This window comes from Tachysurus fulvidraco, chromosome 4 (assembly GCF_022655615.1).
Source record: "Tachysurus fulvidraco isolate hzauxx_2018 chromosome 4, HZAU_PFXX_2.0, whole genome shotgun sequence".
Classification (NCBI taxonomy): Eukaryota; Metazoa; Chordata; class Actinopteri; order Siluriformes; family Bagridae; genus Tachysurus; species Tachysurus fulvidraco.
The window spans coordinates 13,051,802-13,068,165 of NC_062521.1; the positions used below are offsets into that span (position 1 = coordinate 13,051,802).

Below are 16,364 nucleotides of genomic sequence, written 5' to 3' on the forward strand. Positions count from 1 at the left end.
AGGATGGCTTCCTTAAGCAGGAACCTATGTGCAAGCCCAACCTGTTTACATATGCCGGCTTTTTTCCCCCTTAATCTTCTTAATTGGAACAGAATTATTTCAGTAATAAACAACAGAAGCAAGTCACTAAAATGGACAGATCCCTGAGAGCAACAAGCATCCTCTGTTAAAAATTAAAACAGTTGTTTGAAGTCACATCTTTCCAATCACTGTAAATGGAAACTAATCTGTATTTGTCCACTGACATCTAAACTACCCGGTCCCATAGGCTCCTCATGAAACGTTTCATTTGATTCATTCTTAAATCAATTTAGAAGAATGATTTGCAGAATATTTTTCATTCATCTACACTGAATTCTCAAGGACACAGCCCTCGACAGGTTCTTGATAATTCGTTCATTTCTATCGCTGTTTTTGTTCGGCATACTTTGTGTTCTTAGATGTAAACATTTCACAGAAATCACTGTTCATTATTATTCTTGGTAACTCTTTCTACCTTCCTTGATTGGTACATGGCCATCTAAAAGAGAAAAACTTAATCATAGATGGGAAGAATACACTCTACTTGCACTCTTGAAGGTGATGGTGGTTTTCAGTGATTCTCTTGAGATTACAGAGCTGGATGTGCTTGATTTATACAATATTATATTACAAACCCAGCCATAAAAGAAACACTTAGCTGTTTGTGAGGGAGAAAGAACTACTGTAACCATTTACACATATCTCTCATTATGAAACTGAAAGAGAAAAATGTCTTGTTATACAACAGAATTACAATGGGATTTGTTTTGTAATTTTTCAACTAAGTAAAAAAAAAATCTCTGTTTCTTTTAGGCTTTGGTGTCTATATACCCTATAACTAGGAAGCAATCTTTATTGTCAGATAATCATCTTTGAGGAAATATGCTAAACAAGAACTTGCTTAACAGGTTAATGCTGTGCAACACAAACCATTTTGAGATTAGGCATCACTAGGCGTGTTGATGGTTTGGACCGTGAATCATGTTTTAGCTGTTTGCCATTTATGAACTGCCAATTCTGGGCAATTGTTGCCTTATAATAGGGCAAGCCCACTGTTTAAACATACTGATCCACCAGGGCAACAGTCGATTTACCATGCAATTGGACAAGTGACAAGTGGGTCTGGAGACCACCAGAGTCTTGCGAACCATATCCAGGGGTTTACGTGATTCTTTTTCATTTGTTACAGTGGAGCAAATAACAACAAATCATTATCTATTATGTAACATTTCTTTTATTCTGTAAATTCTAATAATTGTTAGCTGCTTTGATTAGTCCCTTGAATAAATGGGTTAAATCCAAACCTTGATATTTGTAGGCCTTATTTATTATATATACACTTTAGACTAATGTCAAGTTGGACCTAATGTGTGCTGACTAATGGTTCAGGAATAAAAAGCTCCATAGTTCTAGCAGAAAGCCAGCACAATACTGCCAAATATTTTGATATGTGCATAAAATAAGTATGTATAAAGGGGTAAAGGATGAATTATAAGTCTATCACATGGGCTTTATCAATCACTTTCTATTTGGGTCAGACTGATTCAGTCATGCCACAAAAAAATCCTCAATTACACAAAAGGAAAAGCTGGTCAAAAGTTATAGGGAAAAAAACATTGTTCCTGAAGGAAATGTTCCTCACTGTATGGAATCAAATGAAACAATCTGAATGCGATTTAACACCTTCAGTAGACGCGGATTTGTGTGTGAACGAGACACGAGGGCGCCCCAAACACCAAATTAGAGCCATTGTGTGCTGAGCGCGCGCATGCGCAGTGTTTACGGCTTTTTTACGTTTCGTTCTTCTTAACGCGGAAGTGTCAGTGACGTGACGCACTCAGTCAGATGGAGACAGTGAAATAATCAAAACATCGCGTTTTCCTCAGGCCGAGGGAGAGGTGAGTAAAAACGATACGGAATGAAATAACTCTGCTCTGGAAACCGAATCTTCTTTTTTTTTTCTCTCTAAAAGGTTAAAAAAATGTCGGACAAACTGACGTGCAACCTAAAAATCCTAAATCCAGTAATTTAAAAAAAAGACAAGAAAGACCGGACATTAAAGCTCGGATATAAACGTGTCATATCTCAGGACGATAAACATTTGTCACGCTGTGTGTTTTAAACCTCCTGGATGTTTGCGCTTTCAGCTTGTGTGCGTATCTGTGTGTGATTATTAACTTAACTCGCTTTTCGAGAGAAATATCTGTAGGGAGAAATTTGCTGCAGCACCGAGCGAGTGTCCCTTATTGACCCTCACGTTTGTTTAAAATGAAAACAAAAGACAAAACAAACAAAAAAACAAATAAATGCGTAAAGTAGAAGAGCAGCGCGCGCGCGTGTGTATATGTTTATATATATGTATAATAATATATAACGCACGCGTCACGGTGCAGCTGCAGTGCGTTCATGAGCCTTAATGCATTCCAGGGCATCAGAATCCTTACTCGGTTTTACACATACAGCAGAACGAACACCACTATTATGAGGTAATCACTATTCAGGGATTGTTAGTCCGTCATTTCGGTCATGTTTTTTAGGGACTGTGCAAGATTCCACCGTCTTTTACTATATTACCGTTCAAGATTTCCAGACATCAGGACGTCTGTAGTCAGGATGTATATTAAAGCAGTTATAATCTCTGTATAAATCAAAGTGTCTTTTCCGTATGCGCATGAAAATTCAGTGCGTAATGCAAACGGAATGGTTTGACCTTTGTTGCATCCACAAGTTGCACCTGAACGTTAGTAGGTCACATGATCATAACACATATCATATCTAGTCTGTATTTGTGCAAGGAAACTAATCACTCTATTTTGTGATAGTTCTGTGTTTTAATCTCACTTACTACAGTTTTACTTGAGAAGAAAAGTGCCATCTTGGTCATGGTCCATGTTCGGTTTGGAATAATAAAACCACTAAAGCATTAGAGTTTTCATTCGTGACACTGAGCGAGACTTGTTTCAGTCTTTTAATGAGTAATCCTGAAGTACCTGTCCTGCAAATCACTTGATCGATGTCGTCTTTCACTGCCATGCCTATTGTTCTACACAATATATCCTCTTTATTTATGTGATGTCATCTAGTATTGAATGTCTCATCCCCCTATTGTCTAGGTGGATATGGTTTGATCCTAGCTCTAGCTATGCATTAAAACCTATTGCTCATTCCCTCTATTTGTATGCATTGTATGAGTTTATTGTTTGTTTGTTTTTTTTGATTATTTATCTGTATTATTTATTTATTAACACGTTCCCTTCAGCGGCTGGTTTATAAAAGCACCATGCATGATTTGCCTTATTGTCCTTTAGTTTGACTGCTTTTTCCACACTATTGTACTAAGAGGATGTAAGCAAGTATGTGATTTGCTGTGAAACTTTCCAAATACTGCTCAAAACACAACACGCTACCTGTGTATCCATGCATGCATGTGTGTGCATGTGCATGTGCGCACTTCTGTTGATGTTTGACGAAAGCATGTATAAATAATTTGTAAAGTTCACTTAAGCAGTGGACATTGTTAGTGTTATGTTCAAACCAAATTTTTGTAAAAATAAACCACGAAGGGAGCTGTTTGTTGTTGTAGTATTTTCTAAGAAGGAAAACTGTAGTTAGAAGCCTTTTAAAAGGAAGGGTTTAATGTGTCATCTAACTGTCAAAGCTTGTGCACTGTCACATCCACATGTCCTACCTAGACAATTAAGCATGTTAGCATAGTATTGAAAGAAAACATAGCACAGAGACAATAATGCTGTTTATATAAAGATAATCAGCATTATTGTCTCTGTGCTATGTTTTCTTTCAATACTATGCTAACATGCTTAGTGAGGATTTCAAGACAAAGAATCCATATTCAGGGATAAAGATTGTCATTGCTTTAAGTGATAGATAAATCTATCGTAATGTGTTTCCTAAAGTGGCCCTCACTATTCTTGTGGCCAACGTCACACCCACAAACCATTGTCTGATGCATATAACACATACAACTGGAAACATTGCAGGAGTTTTAAACTTGTTATCCAAGTGGTTCATTTCTCCTGGTATTCTGAGACTCATGTGTCACGTTTTTATCGGTCCACCTTGAAACAAAGCGTTTGTGGGTGAAGGAACCTGACGTGTCACAACTGTAACAATGAGTGCTTGTGAGAATAGATTTTCTATATGATCACAGTAAAGTTCACAGTAAAGACCTGTTAATTTTTACAACTTTCTTAATTAAACAATCTGTGGTTGTACGCAGGTCTCTTTTTGTAGGCAAAACGTCTTTACATCTTCACGCCCCTAAACATGACGCTGAGCAAAACAAATTGTGATTGGTTGCTTTAGATGTCAGTCAGGTGCCGTCCTTGTCCTCACGCCACCACACTATGTTGGAGTTGCTTAAACATATTTCTTAAAGATGGGTTGATTCTTAGAGATTTTTTCCATGGCTTACATGTAGCCTGACAAAAAGACAAATAAATCTTAGGGTCAGTTGCAAAAATATTGTAAAAAAAGAAAAAAGCTTTTATTTCAATGCATAAGAAAAGATTACTTCTTAAGTGTTTTCTTGAGAAGAAAGCAGCAATTAAATTTTCATGGCATAAAATTAAAATAAATGAATTAATGCAAAAATAGTGCTATTATTTATGTCTGTGGCTAAATTGTAGGTTGCTTAATATTTGAAATCATGCAGTATTTGAACACACAGTGTAAGTACTTATACTGTGTGTGTGCAGGTATAGGGAAAATGACAGACCTACTGTGGAAGATCTACTTTTTTCTCTGAGTAAATGACAGGATCACTTGCAAGGACAGCTTGCAGGACAATTATTAAGACTAAATCCATCTGTATCACGTACAGCTCTTCCTCGTTTTTACTTCAGTGCAAACCTTCCATTTTTGTCAAGTTGGATGACAAGCAATTACCTCGTAGCAGCTTCACAAAGGCCGATCAAATAAACAAAGAGCTGTACTAAGTTTTGTTGAATTCTGCTTCACAGGGTGACTAACAGAAATTGAAAGTCAAACAACAGACTAGTCAAAGGCTTGCTTGTAATTAGTGTTGCGCTATAGAACTTTTCCGTCAAAAGAACCGAGTCTGCCAAGAAAAGAAGTGAATGCTGAGTTTCTATTGATAAACTTGCTTGTAATTATTTCACTTGTTGATGTACGCTTTCCAGGGAGCCATTATTGTACAATACAAAATGAATCTCAGTTTAAAATAATAATATAAAAAAAAAACAAGAAAAAAAAACCCAAGCACAATCATTGCAGTAATTGATTTCCTGGTAAATCATTTTAGATTGGCACAGCAGGTAACATTACTGGCTCACAGCTTCAGGGTTCTTGGTTCTAGCCTGACAGGGATTTGTACATGTTCTCCGTGTTCCTGTGAGAGTTTCTTCTAGGTTTCAGTGGATCGACTATTCAGTGGAATGGGCGTCTGAATGTGTGTGTATACAGTGCCCGAAATCCTGCCTCCTGCCCAAAGTTCTTTGATTAGACTCAATATCTGCTGCAATGTGTGAATGAATCATTTCAAATACCACTGACTCTTTTTTCCCTTTTGTTTTTTCCCCTTGATTCTTGATTCTTTTTTTTTCCAATAGAGCTCACAGTTCATGTCTTTTTCTAGGTACTCCAGAGAGAACCGGTGTCTGTTTTATCTAGTTTGGATCTCACTGCTGTCATGGCACATCCATTACACCATAAACTAGTGATGTGAAGAATAAATCATGGGAGTCTCTTTGGCTCTTTTGGCTCTTCACTAAGATAGACCTGTATCTGATTTTGCAGTACAGGGGGAAAAAAGAAAACACAGCTGAAGGTTCTTGAATTCTTTTGCATTAAATAAGTGTAGACCTGTGCAGTTACTCTGCAGGCTGCTTCAGGTAGAATCCTCTAACAGCTTGCTTGTAATAAATCTGTTGTGTAACAGGTGCGTTTGATGCGATCTTTTTTTTTTTTTAGCTACAGGGAACTAGTTTTCTCCACACAAAACTGGACTTTTTTTTTTTTTCTTCAGTTTCGGAGACACTCCTGATGGTTATGCAGTAGAGATGACTGAGAGCTGTAGAGCCGTACAGGTCAGACATGAAAGCTCCCAGCAGAACACAGCGAGAGAGCAGATGATTTACTGTGCCTTCAGTATTAAACTAGGATGCAAGTACTTTTGAAACATGAAGAAACTCTTGAGCAGGGACTGTAGATTGCGTTTGTGCAGATCCTCCAGTGAGCGAAACTATCCTTTGTTCACTATTACAACGAGGAAGATGCAAATCTGTGCAGGACACTGACACTGGATATACTGAGGATAGTGACAAGCCTCAAGGTTAGGTTTAAAGCTTTTGGCTTGAAGGCTGCCTCGGCAATTTGCCTACGGATTAATGAGCAATTTAGAATGTTTAGAAAGGTCATATTAAGAGTTTTCAGGGTAGAACTGGTGTTTCGCCATGTTTCTATGTGAACATGAGGAACATCCTGGCTTAGATGTCTCATACTCTTTATCGGTATAACAAGATGCACTGAATGTCTGGGGGGGGGGAACCAACCTGTTTTTCTATGAATTTTCTGACCACCTTTCAAAGACATCTTGAAAAAGATAAAACAGTCTTGGAGGCAGCTTAAGTGCTAAATTACAGATAAGCGCTAACCTACTCTACTACATGACTATGATTTACAAACTCCATCCTGACCTGCAGTGCTGCTGACCTCTGCAAAAAAGAAAAAGAAAAGAAAAACAGATATTTTACCTGTTAGCATGAATGTTAGTGGAATACTCACGACTCTAAGGCTCATGGTCTGATACTGACCCTATTTTGTTGTCGTATGTTCTCCTTGTGTTCATGTTGGTTTTCTTTATGTTCACTGGTTTCATCCTCTACTTCAGGAGATGTCTTGAAGAGATGGATTGGCTCTTTCAGCGAGTCAAATGAAAATCTGAATTTTTACATTTTGTATTGTTTCTTGCAAATAGGTATCACAAATTTGTATACAAAATCTCTATTTTCTTCAATTTTGGATTTTCAGTGAGTTTTCTGATTGTCGCACTTTTAAAGTTTTCAGTTCAACCACCCGTGTACACTCGATGGAAAAATGTATGTGGGAATATGTGCCTCGTATCCAATTCTGGATGTATTCCCTTTTTTTTATTGTGTTATTTTGTAAAAGTCTACTTACTTCTGGGAAAACTTTTCACTAGATTTTGAGTCCATGGAGATTTGTGCTCATTCAGCCATCAGAGCTTTGGTCAGCATTGGCACTGATCTTGGCCTGGGGTGTTGAATCAGTGTTCCATTTCATCCCAAAGGTGTTCAGTTGGGTTGAGGTCACTTCTCAGTGCAGGTTTCTTGAGATTTCCCACTTCAAACTTCATGGTGGTTGCTATGTGCACAGGGGCAGTGACATGCTGGAACATGTTTGGGTTCCTTACAACCAGTGAATAAACTGTAATTCTACACCAATAAAAAACATCAGATACAATTGTGTGCTCCTGACTCTGTGGCAACAGTTTGGTGGAGAGGTACATATGGGTGTGATGGCCAGATGTCCACTAGTCTCATGTAGTCAGACCTTCAGACTAAAGCTACCAATTGTTTTGTTCAGCATCATGTTTAGGGACATGAAAAGGAAAAGTCAGTGTCCCTTTATTTAAGAAATTCATACAAATTAATGAGAATATACTGTAATTTTTACATCGTTTGAAAAATCTGGCATTTAGCTAATCCTTATAACTAATCCTCATTATCACAGATGTAAACACAACGGCTTCTTTTTTTCCATGAGGGAAGTAGAACTCGGTGGAGGAACGTTAAAAAATGTGACACACTCATTTCCTGGAAAACATGTAGAATCCAAGCAATCAGATGATGAAGTGTTTTATGGGTGATATTCATCATCACAGTTTGTTCAACTAAAATCATTCACCTCTTCTGTAGTTTCCGTTACCTCTGGTGTTCCCCAGGGCTCTGTTCTTGGCCCTTTGTTATTTATTACTTACCTTTTACCCTTTGGACATATTTTTCATAAACATCAGGTTAAGTTTCATTGCTATGCTGATGACACCCAGCTCTACCTTTCCACAAAACCACATTCCAAACTCCCTCCATCTGCTCTTTCTGATTGTCTCATTGACATAAAATCATGGTTTTAAGCTAACTTTCTTAAACTAAATAGTAATAAAACAGAATTTCTCATTATAGGCACAAAAACTGTGCTTAATAAATTTTCAAATTTTCTTATTTCCATTGATGAATCTCTCATAGCTCCCTCATCTCAGGTTAAGAGTCTTGGTGTCATCTTTGATAGTACCCTTTCTTTTACCTCTCATATAAATAATGTTACTCGGGCTGCATACTTTCACCTTCGAAATATCAATAGGCTTCGTTCCTTTCTCACCACTCAATCTACCACCACTCTTATTCACAGTCTAGTAACCTCCCGGCTTGACTGCTGTGATTTCTCTTCTTATTGGGCTTCCTCACAAAACCCTTCATAAGCTGCAACCTGTTCAAAATTCTTCTGCCCGTATTATCACTCGTACTCCCTCTATCCATCATATTACACCCATTCTGGAACAGCTACACTGGCTTCCCATTAATTTTCGTATCAAGTATAAAATTCTTCTTCTAACATTTAAAGCTATCCACAGTCTTGCACCTTCATATCTTCTTGATCTGCTTCATACTCCAAAACCTACTCGCACTCTTAGGTCTTCTTCTTCCACTCATTTCATTGTTCCCTCTGTCCGTCTTGTAACTATGGGGAACAGAGCTTTCAGTTACTCTGCAACTCAGCTCTGGAACTCGCTTCCATCTGAGCTCCGTAATATTGATTCTCTTTCATCATTTAAATCTCAGCTGAAAACTCATCTGTTTAGTTTAGCTTATTCTACATCATGATTTGTAATGTTGGACCAATTTGTGTTTCTATGTAACTATTTTATAGTTATATTTTTTGTTGTTGTTTTTCTTCTTCTTTTGTACGGTGACCTTGAGTATTCAGAAAGGCGCCTTTAAATAAAATGTATTATTATTATTATTATTATTATTATTATTATTTAGCCAACGGTTCATGATGTCTGAGGCTGATACTAGGTGCCACAATTGTCTTTATTTACTGTATATACCTATATGTACTGAAGCATTGTCTTGTCTTTGATCAAACTGTAAGTTAACAACAAATTTGTGTGTTACACTTGTGTACCACTTGTATCATATCAGAAAACTGCACATCAGAACTCCGATCCTGACAGTTCTATGATTACCATGTTGGACCAAACAGTGGTCTATGCTATTAGTCTGTTCGGCTTGCAGTGCAATCGATTGCATTTTACAGTGAAAACGATGATAAAATGTGGGATTGCTGTTCTATATCTCTCTTTTTGCAAAAACACTTGAAAATTCTGTTTATTCGAGTTTAAAACTCTGTATATTGGAAAATGAACTAATCAGAGACTCTGTGAATAGTCAGATGGTTTAAGAAGAAACCATGAAGACTTTGTCCTTGAAGGCCCTTTGTCCTGATTGATTATTCTCCTCAAAAGCTCTCAGGATATGGCTTACATTAAGGTCTTTGGACCAACCTCCACTGCTGTAATGTCTTCCGTTCGTTTGCCTCTTCAGTAATCAACATTTCCTTACTACCACTGATGGTTTCACTCATACTATGAGGTAAAGTGTTTGCCAGATGTTGGGTTATATACAGTAGGATGACTTTTTTTTTTAAATTTCAAGCCAAATTAGGATATGATTTTGATTATTATTAACACTTATTAATCTATTAACAGTTATTAATGCTTCTAAACCACTTATGTGCTTTGTTTGACATTGACATGACATTTCTTTTTTTTTCTCCCCAGTAGCTGTTTTCTAATGGTTCACTTCATAGAACCTTTTTTGTATGGTTTTCTAGTCACACCTAGTTTTGCTTAAAGCAGAAACGATAATGATTCATAGTTGGTCTGCTTTATAGAGTGCATTCACTAGACTGTTCAAAACAGCACTATATAACTAATGGCTATTGATTGTGTCTTATCTGGGGTGATGTCATTCCTGAGGTCCATAATGCTGTTGAATGCCATCAGCGTTTTTTATTTTCATATAATTTAGCTTGCCATGAAAAAAAAAACAAGTAGAGAAGGAAGCCAATGCTATCTGACTCTTACTGCCTTCATTAGAGCACTGCTTTTAGATGAGACTTGATCTACCATCTGGAACGGGAGTAAACACTTTAGTAGTGTGTTTAATATTACTTTCAATAATTTGATGTTGTTCAGAAGTTGTCAGTTATGTTCTTTGCTATTGATATTGATTGGAAATGCTCAGAAATGGGGGGGGGAGAAAAACACCTTGATTCTACCCTACACTATAGTTCTACTTCCCTCATGAAGGAAAAAGGAAGCCATTGTGTTTACAACTGTGTCAATGAGGATTAGTTATGAGGATTATCTAAATGCCGGAATTTCCAAATGATCTGAAAATCACGGTGTATATACTCATTAATTTGCATGAATATTTTAAATGAAAGGACATCTAGCTTAAATGTGTTCATGCAACATGTTGACCTAAAATCATTTAACAAACAGAACCCTTTTGGACAGGGTTCTCAAGTGTCACGCATTGAGAGTGACAGTCACACATTTGGGTCTTTTGTCACGCTCTCCCGCCATACATGGTATTTCTCACTCAGAAAAACTTTGACTGTTTATCATATATTTAATAAGCCTCAGTGCCCAAAATGTATCAGTCCGCACCGATGTCTCTATGGAACCGGGCAGGAATCAAGCTCGTCTCCCCTGGAGTTCTTAGTTGAGCCTGTCACTTATCAGCCAATCAAAAAAAAGAGGCTACACAATAGCCAATCAGAAAATAGAACTATCTGGGTAAGATTTAATGCAACCGATGAAAAAAATATTTCATTAGCGAGGGTATTTTCGATGGTTGGTTTGAACAAAACCTCAACATGAAACAGCTTGTCTCTGGACGGGACATTGTCCTCAATCATGACCCTTAAAAATGGCTGGGCTTTAGCCAAACTGTTTTATATGGGAGCAACATTACAAATGATAAAGGAGTCCAAAAAGGCAACAAACACTTACCATAAACACCAGTCATAATCTTTCTCTTTCTCTTTCTCTCTCTCTCTCTCTCTCTCTCTCTCTCTCTCTCTCTCTCTCTCTCTCACACACACACACACTCACACTCACACACACACACACACACACACACACACACACACACACACACACACACACACACATTAATAAATGGAAATTGAACAAATTCTTTGTATATGGTTATAATGTGATCAGTGATTGGGGGGGGTCGTCCCTAGGGGGGTTGGAGAAGTCACTCTTGCCTGTCTTCCAAACTTGAGAGCCCTGCTTTTGGAGATGAGAACAATGTTGTTGTACAGATTAAACAAAATTTCCATCATAAGAAGACATCAGTGAGCTTCTTATCTCATAGCAGTTTTTACATCATTGTGATCGCAGCCGTGAGATAGGAAAGAGTTTCCCTTCAGTAGAGCCGAAATTGTTACAGGAAGCTCAGAAATTGGACACTCCTTCATCTAGACACTCATAGAGGTATGAAAAATAATAGCTCAGGGATAATAGCTTAAGATAGGCGTCAGAACCCCTAACTGAGACTGTTATATAAGAATCTCCAGTTAGTCACAAAGTACACCTTCTATTTTTAAAATGGATCATTTTACTCTGCACTTAATCTGACCTAAAACACTCCACTTCTGACACTTCAGAAATGTCACTTAGTTGTTATTTAGATCTGGAGTGAAGTCTGGATAAATGTCATTAAAACAGTGCTGTGTCTCTTTGGGAGTGTTCCATTAACTTGGCTTTCTGTTTTGACACTTTCCGTAGCTTTTGGTGTCAGGGATTGGGCTCAGGGCTCAGAGCTGGATACTCGCTTTTCCTTCCTGACTCAAAGCTTATTTTTTTCCATCAATAACAATCCAGCTACCTCACAGCAACACTTCCTACAGACATAACTGTGCCCATGATTAATCCACGAGTGCACTTTAGCTCTACCCACTCCATGGTGGTGTCCATAGCGAGTCTCCCATGAAACTTCATTAGTGTGCCATTTCTTTCTGTATTCAGTGAAACGCTGGTGTTAATAGCAGCAGAGCAAAATGTCAGCTGCTTGTTTTTGTTTTCTTTTTTCTTCCAATTTATTTCCAGCTGTATCCTTGGAAGATATTTTTATTTTTTATTTATATTTTACAGTCAGTAAGTCTGACAAACTCTAATATGATGTGATATGAGAGCAGATAACCTTCTGGTATATGCTGCCACTAGTACATGTTGCTCAGGATTTAGAGAATTACTGGAAATGCTGCAGTGATTCGGTGATAACATTTCGTAGAAAACGTCTTGTATAAATGATTGTTTGCAGCTTTCATTCAATCAGCAATGTCCAAGAATAATGCACATGTAGAGCCAAGTGATCTGTTGTTATAAAGGGCCTTGAAAATGTTGACATAAGCTCTTGTTTTCATTCGTGCATTGGTTTTATTTATAGTGATCTGTTAATTTCATGCGCTATGATGTGACTGATCTTTTTGTCACGTGTCTATCCAGTCTGGAACACAACCTGGAAGAGCCACCAGACACACATGTGTGTGCATGCGCGCACACACACACATTGTTTTATGTGTCTAAGTTGTTTTGTATAGCATTGTGGTCCTGTAGAAACACTGTTTTATTTCACTATGTACTGTGTTCGCTATATATGGTTGAAATGACAATAAAAGCTTCTTGATTTCACACACACACACACACACACACACACACACACACACACACACACACACACACACACACACAGCACACAGTTGGGAAGACACTGGATAATCCAGAGGAAAACCAAGCCACATATCCAGACAGACAAAAATGTATTTCCAATTAAAATGCCTTAGAGCTTCATGACTGCTGCAAACACTTTTACTGCAAGCTTAGCAACCGGACACTTTTACTTAAGGTTGAAAAGATGGACGTTGACGCCTTTTGCTTCAGTGCACAATGATAAATCAATAATACAAACAAGATCAACTTTCTAACCCAGCAAGGTCAAATGTCTGAACTAGAGTTTCTTCAGTAGCTTATATAGTATATAGTGACGAGACATACGGCTAAGTACGGTGACACATACTCAGAATTAGTTCTCTGCATTTGACCCGTCCAAAGTGCACACACACACACAGCAGTGAACACACACACACCGTGCACACACACCCGGAGCAGTGGGCAGCCATTTATGCTGCGGCCCCCGGGGAGCAGTTGGGGGTTTCAGTGCCTTGCTCAAGGGCACCTCAGTCTTGGCCGGCCCGAGACTCGACCTTCGGGTTACGAGGCAGACTCTCTAACCTTTAGGCCACGCCTTGCCCCAGTATGGTGTATATATATAGTATAGCTTAGTTCTAAAATATAGATAAAGAAGAAAAAGTACTAGATTTTGTTAGATTAAGTTTGACGTGCTTGTGAGGAACTGTTGCCGTAGATATAAATACGCTTTGCTTCCTCTTACTCCGACCCCTTGTGGTTGTAATTTCCCTCTTTCATAATCCAATACTTTTATTCATGCTCCTTTGCCATCGTGGTGGGTTTTTCCGTATGCTGTGGATGAACACACAGATGCAGCATTCCCAACTTTCTGTGTGGGGCAGATGTTTGCGAAATGTCGCTCTGCTTTGTAGATGTGTCCTGAGGTGATTGATATAGGTTTTTGGACTTGCTTGTTCGAGCCTGTAGAAGAGATATTTCAGGAGAACACTGGATCCTCCCTTGGGCACAGCTTCAGTCATGTACTTGTCTTCTCTGTTCTCATCTGATTAACAAATGTTTCATTATCTCGGCATTTTCTTTGGAACGGATCTCAGCCTTTTTCAAGGTTACTTTGGGATGATACTGTAGCATCTACACTTCATTTTATACACGTTATACAGACCAGCGCACTCGAAAGACAACAGTGAACTCTTTCTTATAGCATAATCTGTACATCTCAATATTGCTGCCGTGTTCCGTCTTGTGGTGTTGCGTGGCTGTTTGTGTAATATGGTTTTATGAATGTTTAGGCTAGAAACAGTAGGCTATAATGCAAGCAATACTACAACTGAACTCATTTACTGTAGCATTCAAGGAAAAGAGCATCATGTGTGAACATCACACATGCGTACAGTATGCAAATCTGTCAGGATTGACTGATATTGCTTTCAAAAACATAATGCTGTTGATTTATTTTTATTCTCACCCCTTTCTTCTCGGAGTAAAAATTGAATCAAAGCCACAGTAAACAGTTCAGTGCAGCCTGTAATTGACTGTAATTGACTTTGTTTTTGTTCTTGTTGTTTTAACTCTCTAACCCAGCACATTAGATTGAAATGATTGAGTCTTAAATGTCAGTTTTCTTGGCTCCCTATTATTATTTTATAGTGCTGTATTTATATAGATGTATTATAATGTTACGAATGTAAATCAGACAGGTTGCACTATATGAATAAAGTGTGTGTGTGTGTGTGTGTGTGTGTGTGTGTGTGTGTGTGTGTGTGTGTGTGTGTGTGTGTGTGTGTGTGTGTAAAATGTGCATATGTTGTATGGGTCTAATCATTAAATGCAGTTCGGCTACAGTTCACAGTATCATATTAAAGCATCTAATAAAAACAACTGTTCAACTTAGTGTTATGTGAGTACATCATTAACATTATTATATATTATTATAAAACTACAGTAGCAGACCCTAACCTATTCTATTAGATTTTATTTGGAACTTGAGGATGAAATGATATAGTGTACCGTATTTTCCGCACCATAAGCCGCGCCGGATTATAAGGCGCAGTCTCAGTTACGGGGTCTATTTCTGCACTTAACCCATACATAAGGCGCACCGTATTATAAGGCGCATGCTAAAACATATGGTCTACAATAAAGGTAACAGAAGCAATGAGTGAGTTTAGTTGAACTTTATTCTACTATTGATGTTGAATTCTTTCGCAGCTGCTGTATTCCCGTTTACAACCGCGTAACTGAATTGTGCCTCGTAAGCATGTCTCTTCACTGGTGCCATTTTCAGGGGTCCTTAGACAAACAAATGTTGTCGTCTTCTTGTGATTTTTATTGGCGGATGACAAACCAACTTATTATTGGTTTTATTAGGAGCACGGCTGATTTTTGAGAACATTTACGGCTCTTAGGTGCGCCCTATAGTGCGGAAAATACTGTAATAAGAACATCATCATGTGACCTACAACCTCATAATAAGCACATCCTTTTTTCCTTTAAACACCACAACAGCTTTTTCTTAATAGTTTACTCAGAAGTTGGTAAACACATACGGTTTAACAACAAGGAACAGCACTAACAGGTTTGGTGTCATCGGGAAATATGTTTCCGACTCACATTACCAGATTGAAGGGACACCAATCCTATTTTCTGCCTATGTGTGACACAGATTAGATTTTTTTCAGGACTGTGTGGACACAATAAAATGAGATCTTTTGAAATCGGACCTGAGCAACCTTGATATTTGGGCCAGACATAGATCAGATTTGTGGACATGCACCATGAATGAGAGTGATCATCATCATCACTGAGTCAGAGCAGTGCGCTAAAGCCACGGTGAGCACAGCAAATTCAGCGATTATATTTAGTGGAAATAAGAGCAAATTGGAGATTTACTTGATTTTTGAGGAATCCATTCAAGCAAGACTGGAAGCAGATGCATTCTCGTTAAAGACAGATATAACTCTCTTACAATTACGAATGTAAAACTTTAAGATGGATCCAAGTTTGAACAAAAACAAAAAATCTAAATTATGCAAAGAAGCTTGTAAACTTAGCCTACTGCACTCTGTTTCACAGCGTGACCATGCATCTCTGTGTGTGTTTTTGTCTCAGAAGGAAGCTGAAAGATCTGTGCATGACAGAGCCTTTGCATTATTAACCCCGGGCCATCGTCTATGAGCAGTAGCTCAGTAATTCACTGGCATCTCAAGAAGCAAAGTAATTTTCTCAGCATTGCTTTAAAGAAACCTAATGAAGTTCTCAGCATTAGATTATTTCCTTCCTTCACTCAGTTCATCTAAGGGTGATAAACAAAACCTAGCTCTTAGTTAAAATATTTCAGCTGCTAGTTTGCGATGTGCTACAATTCTTCCCATATTTTTCTCATATATCATCTCTTATTTTGGCTTTGACAGTCCAGTAGATCACTTCCTTTCCCTTCCCTTCCTCTCTCTCTCTCTCTCTCTCTCTCTCTCTCTCTCTCTCTCTCTTTCCAAAAATCTCTGCACTCATAACTACAAATATAATTGCCCCTTTACCCACTGAAGCTACAGCTAGCAAGCCA

At 38.1% G+C, this 16,364-nt stretch overlaps 1 protein-coding gene across 3 annotated transcripts in view; it reads left to right on the forward strand.

Moving 5' to 3' along the window:
* Positions 1-1,785: 1,785 nt before the first annotated feature.
* Positions 1,786-16,364, forward strand: part of marchf8 (membrane-associated ring finger (C3HC4) 8) — a 72,193-nt gene continuing 57,614 nt past the window's right edge. For 2 of the 3 annotated variants that reach the window (XM_027141910.2, XM_047812175.1), the window contains exon 1: positions 1,786-1,919. The gene's annotated coding sequence lies outside the window, so the exon portion shown is untranslated. The remainder of the gene's footprint in view (positions 1,920-16,364) is intronic. The other variant, XM_027141908.2, reaches the window with a different exon arrangement.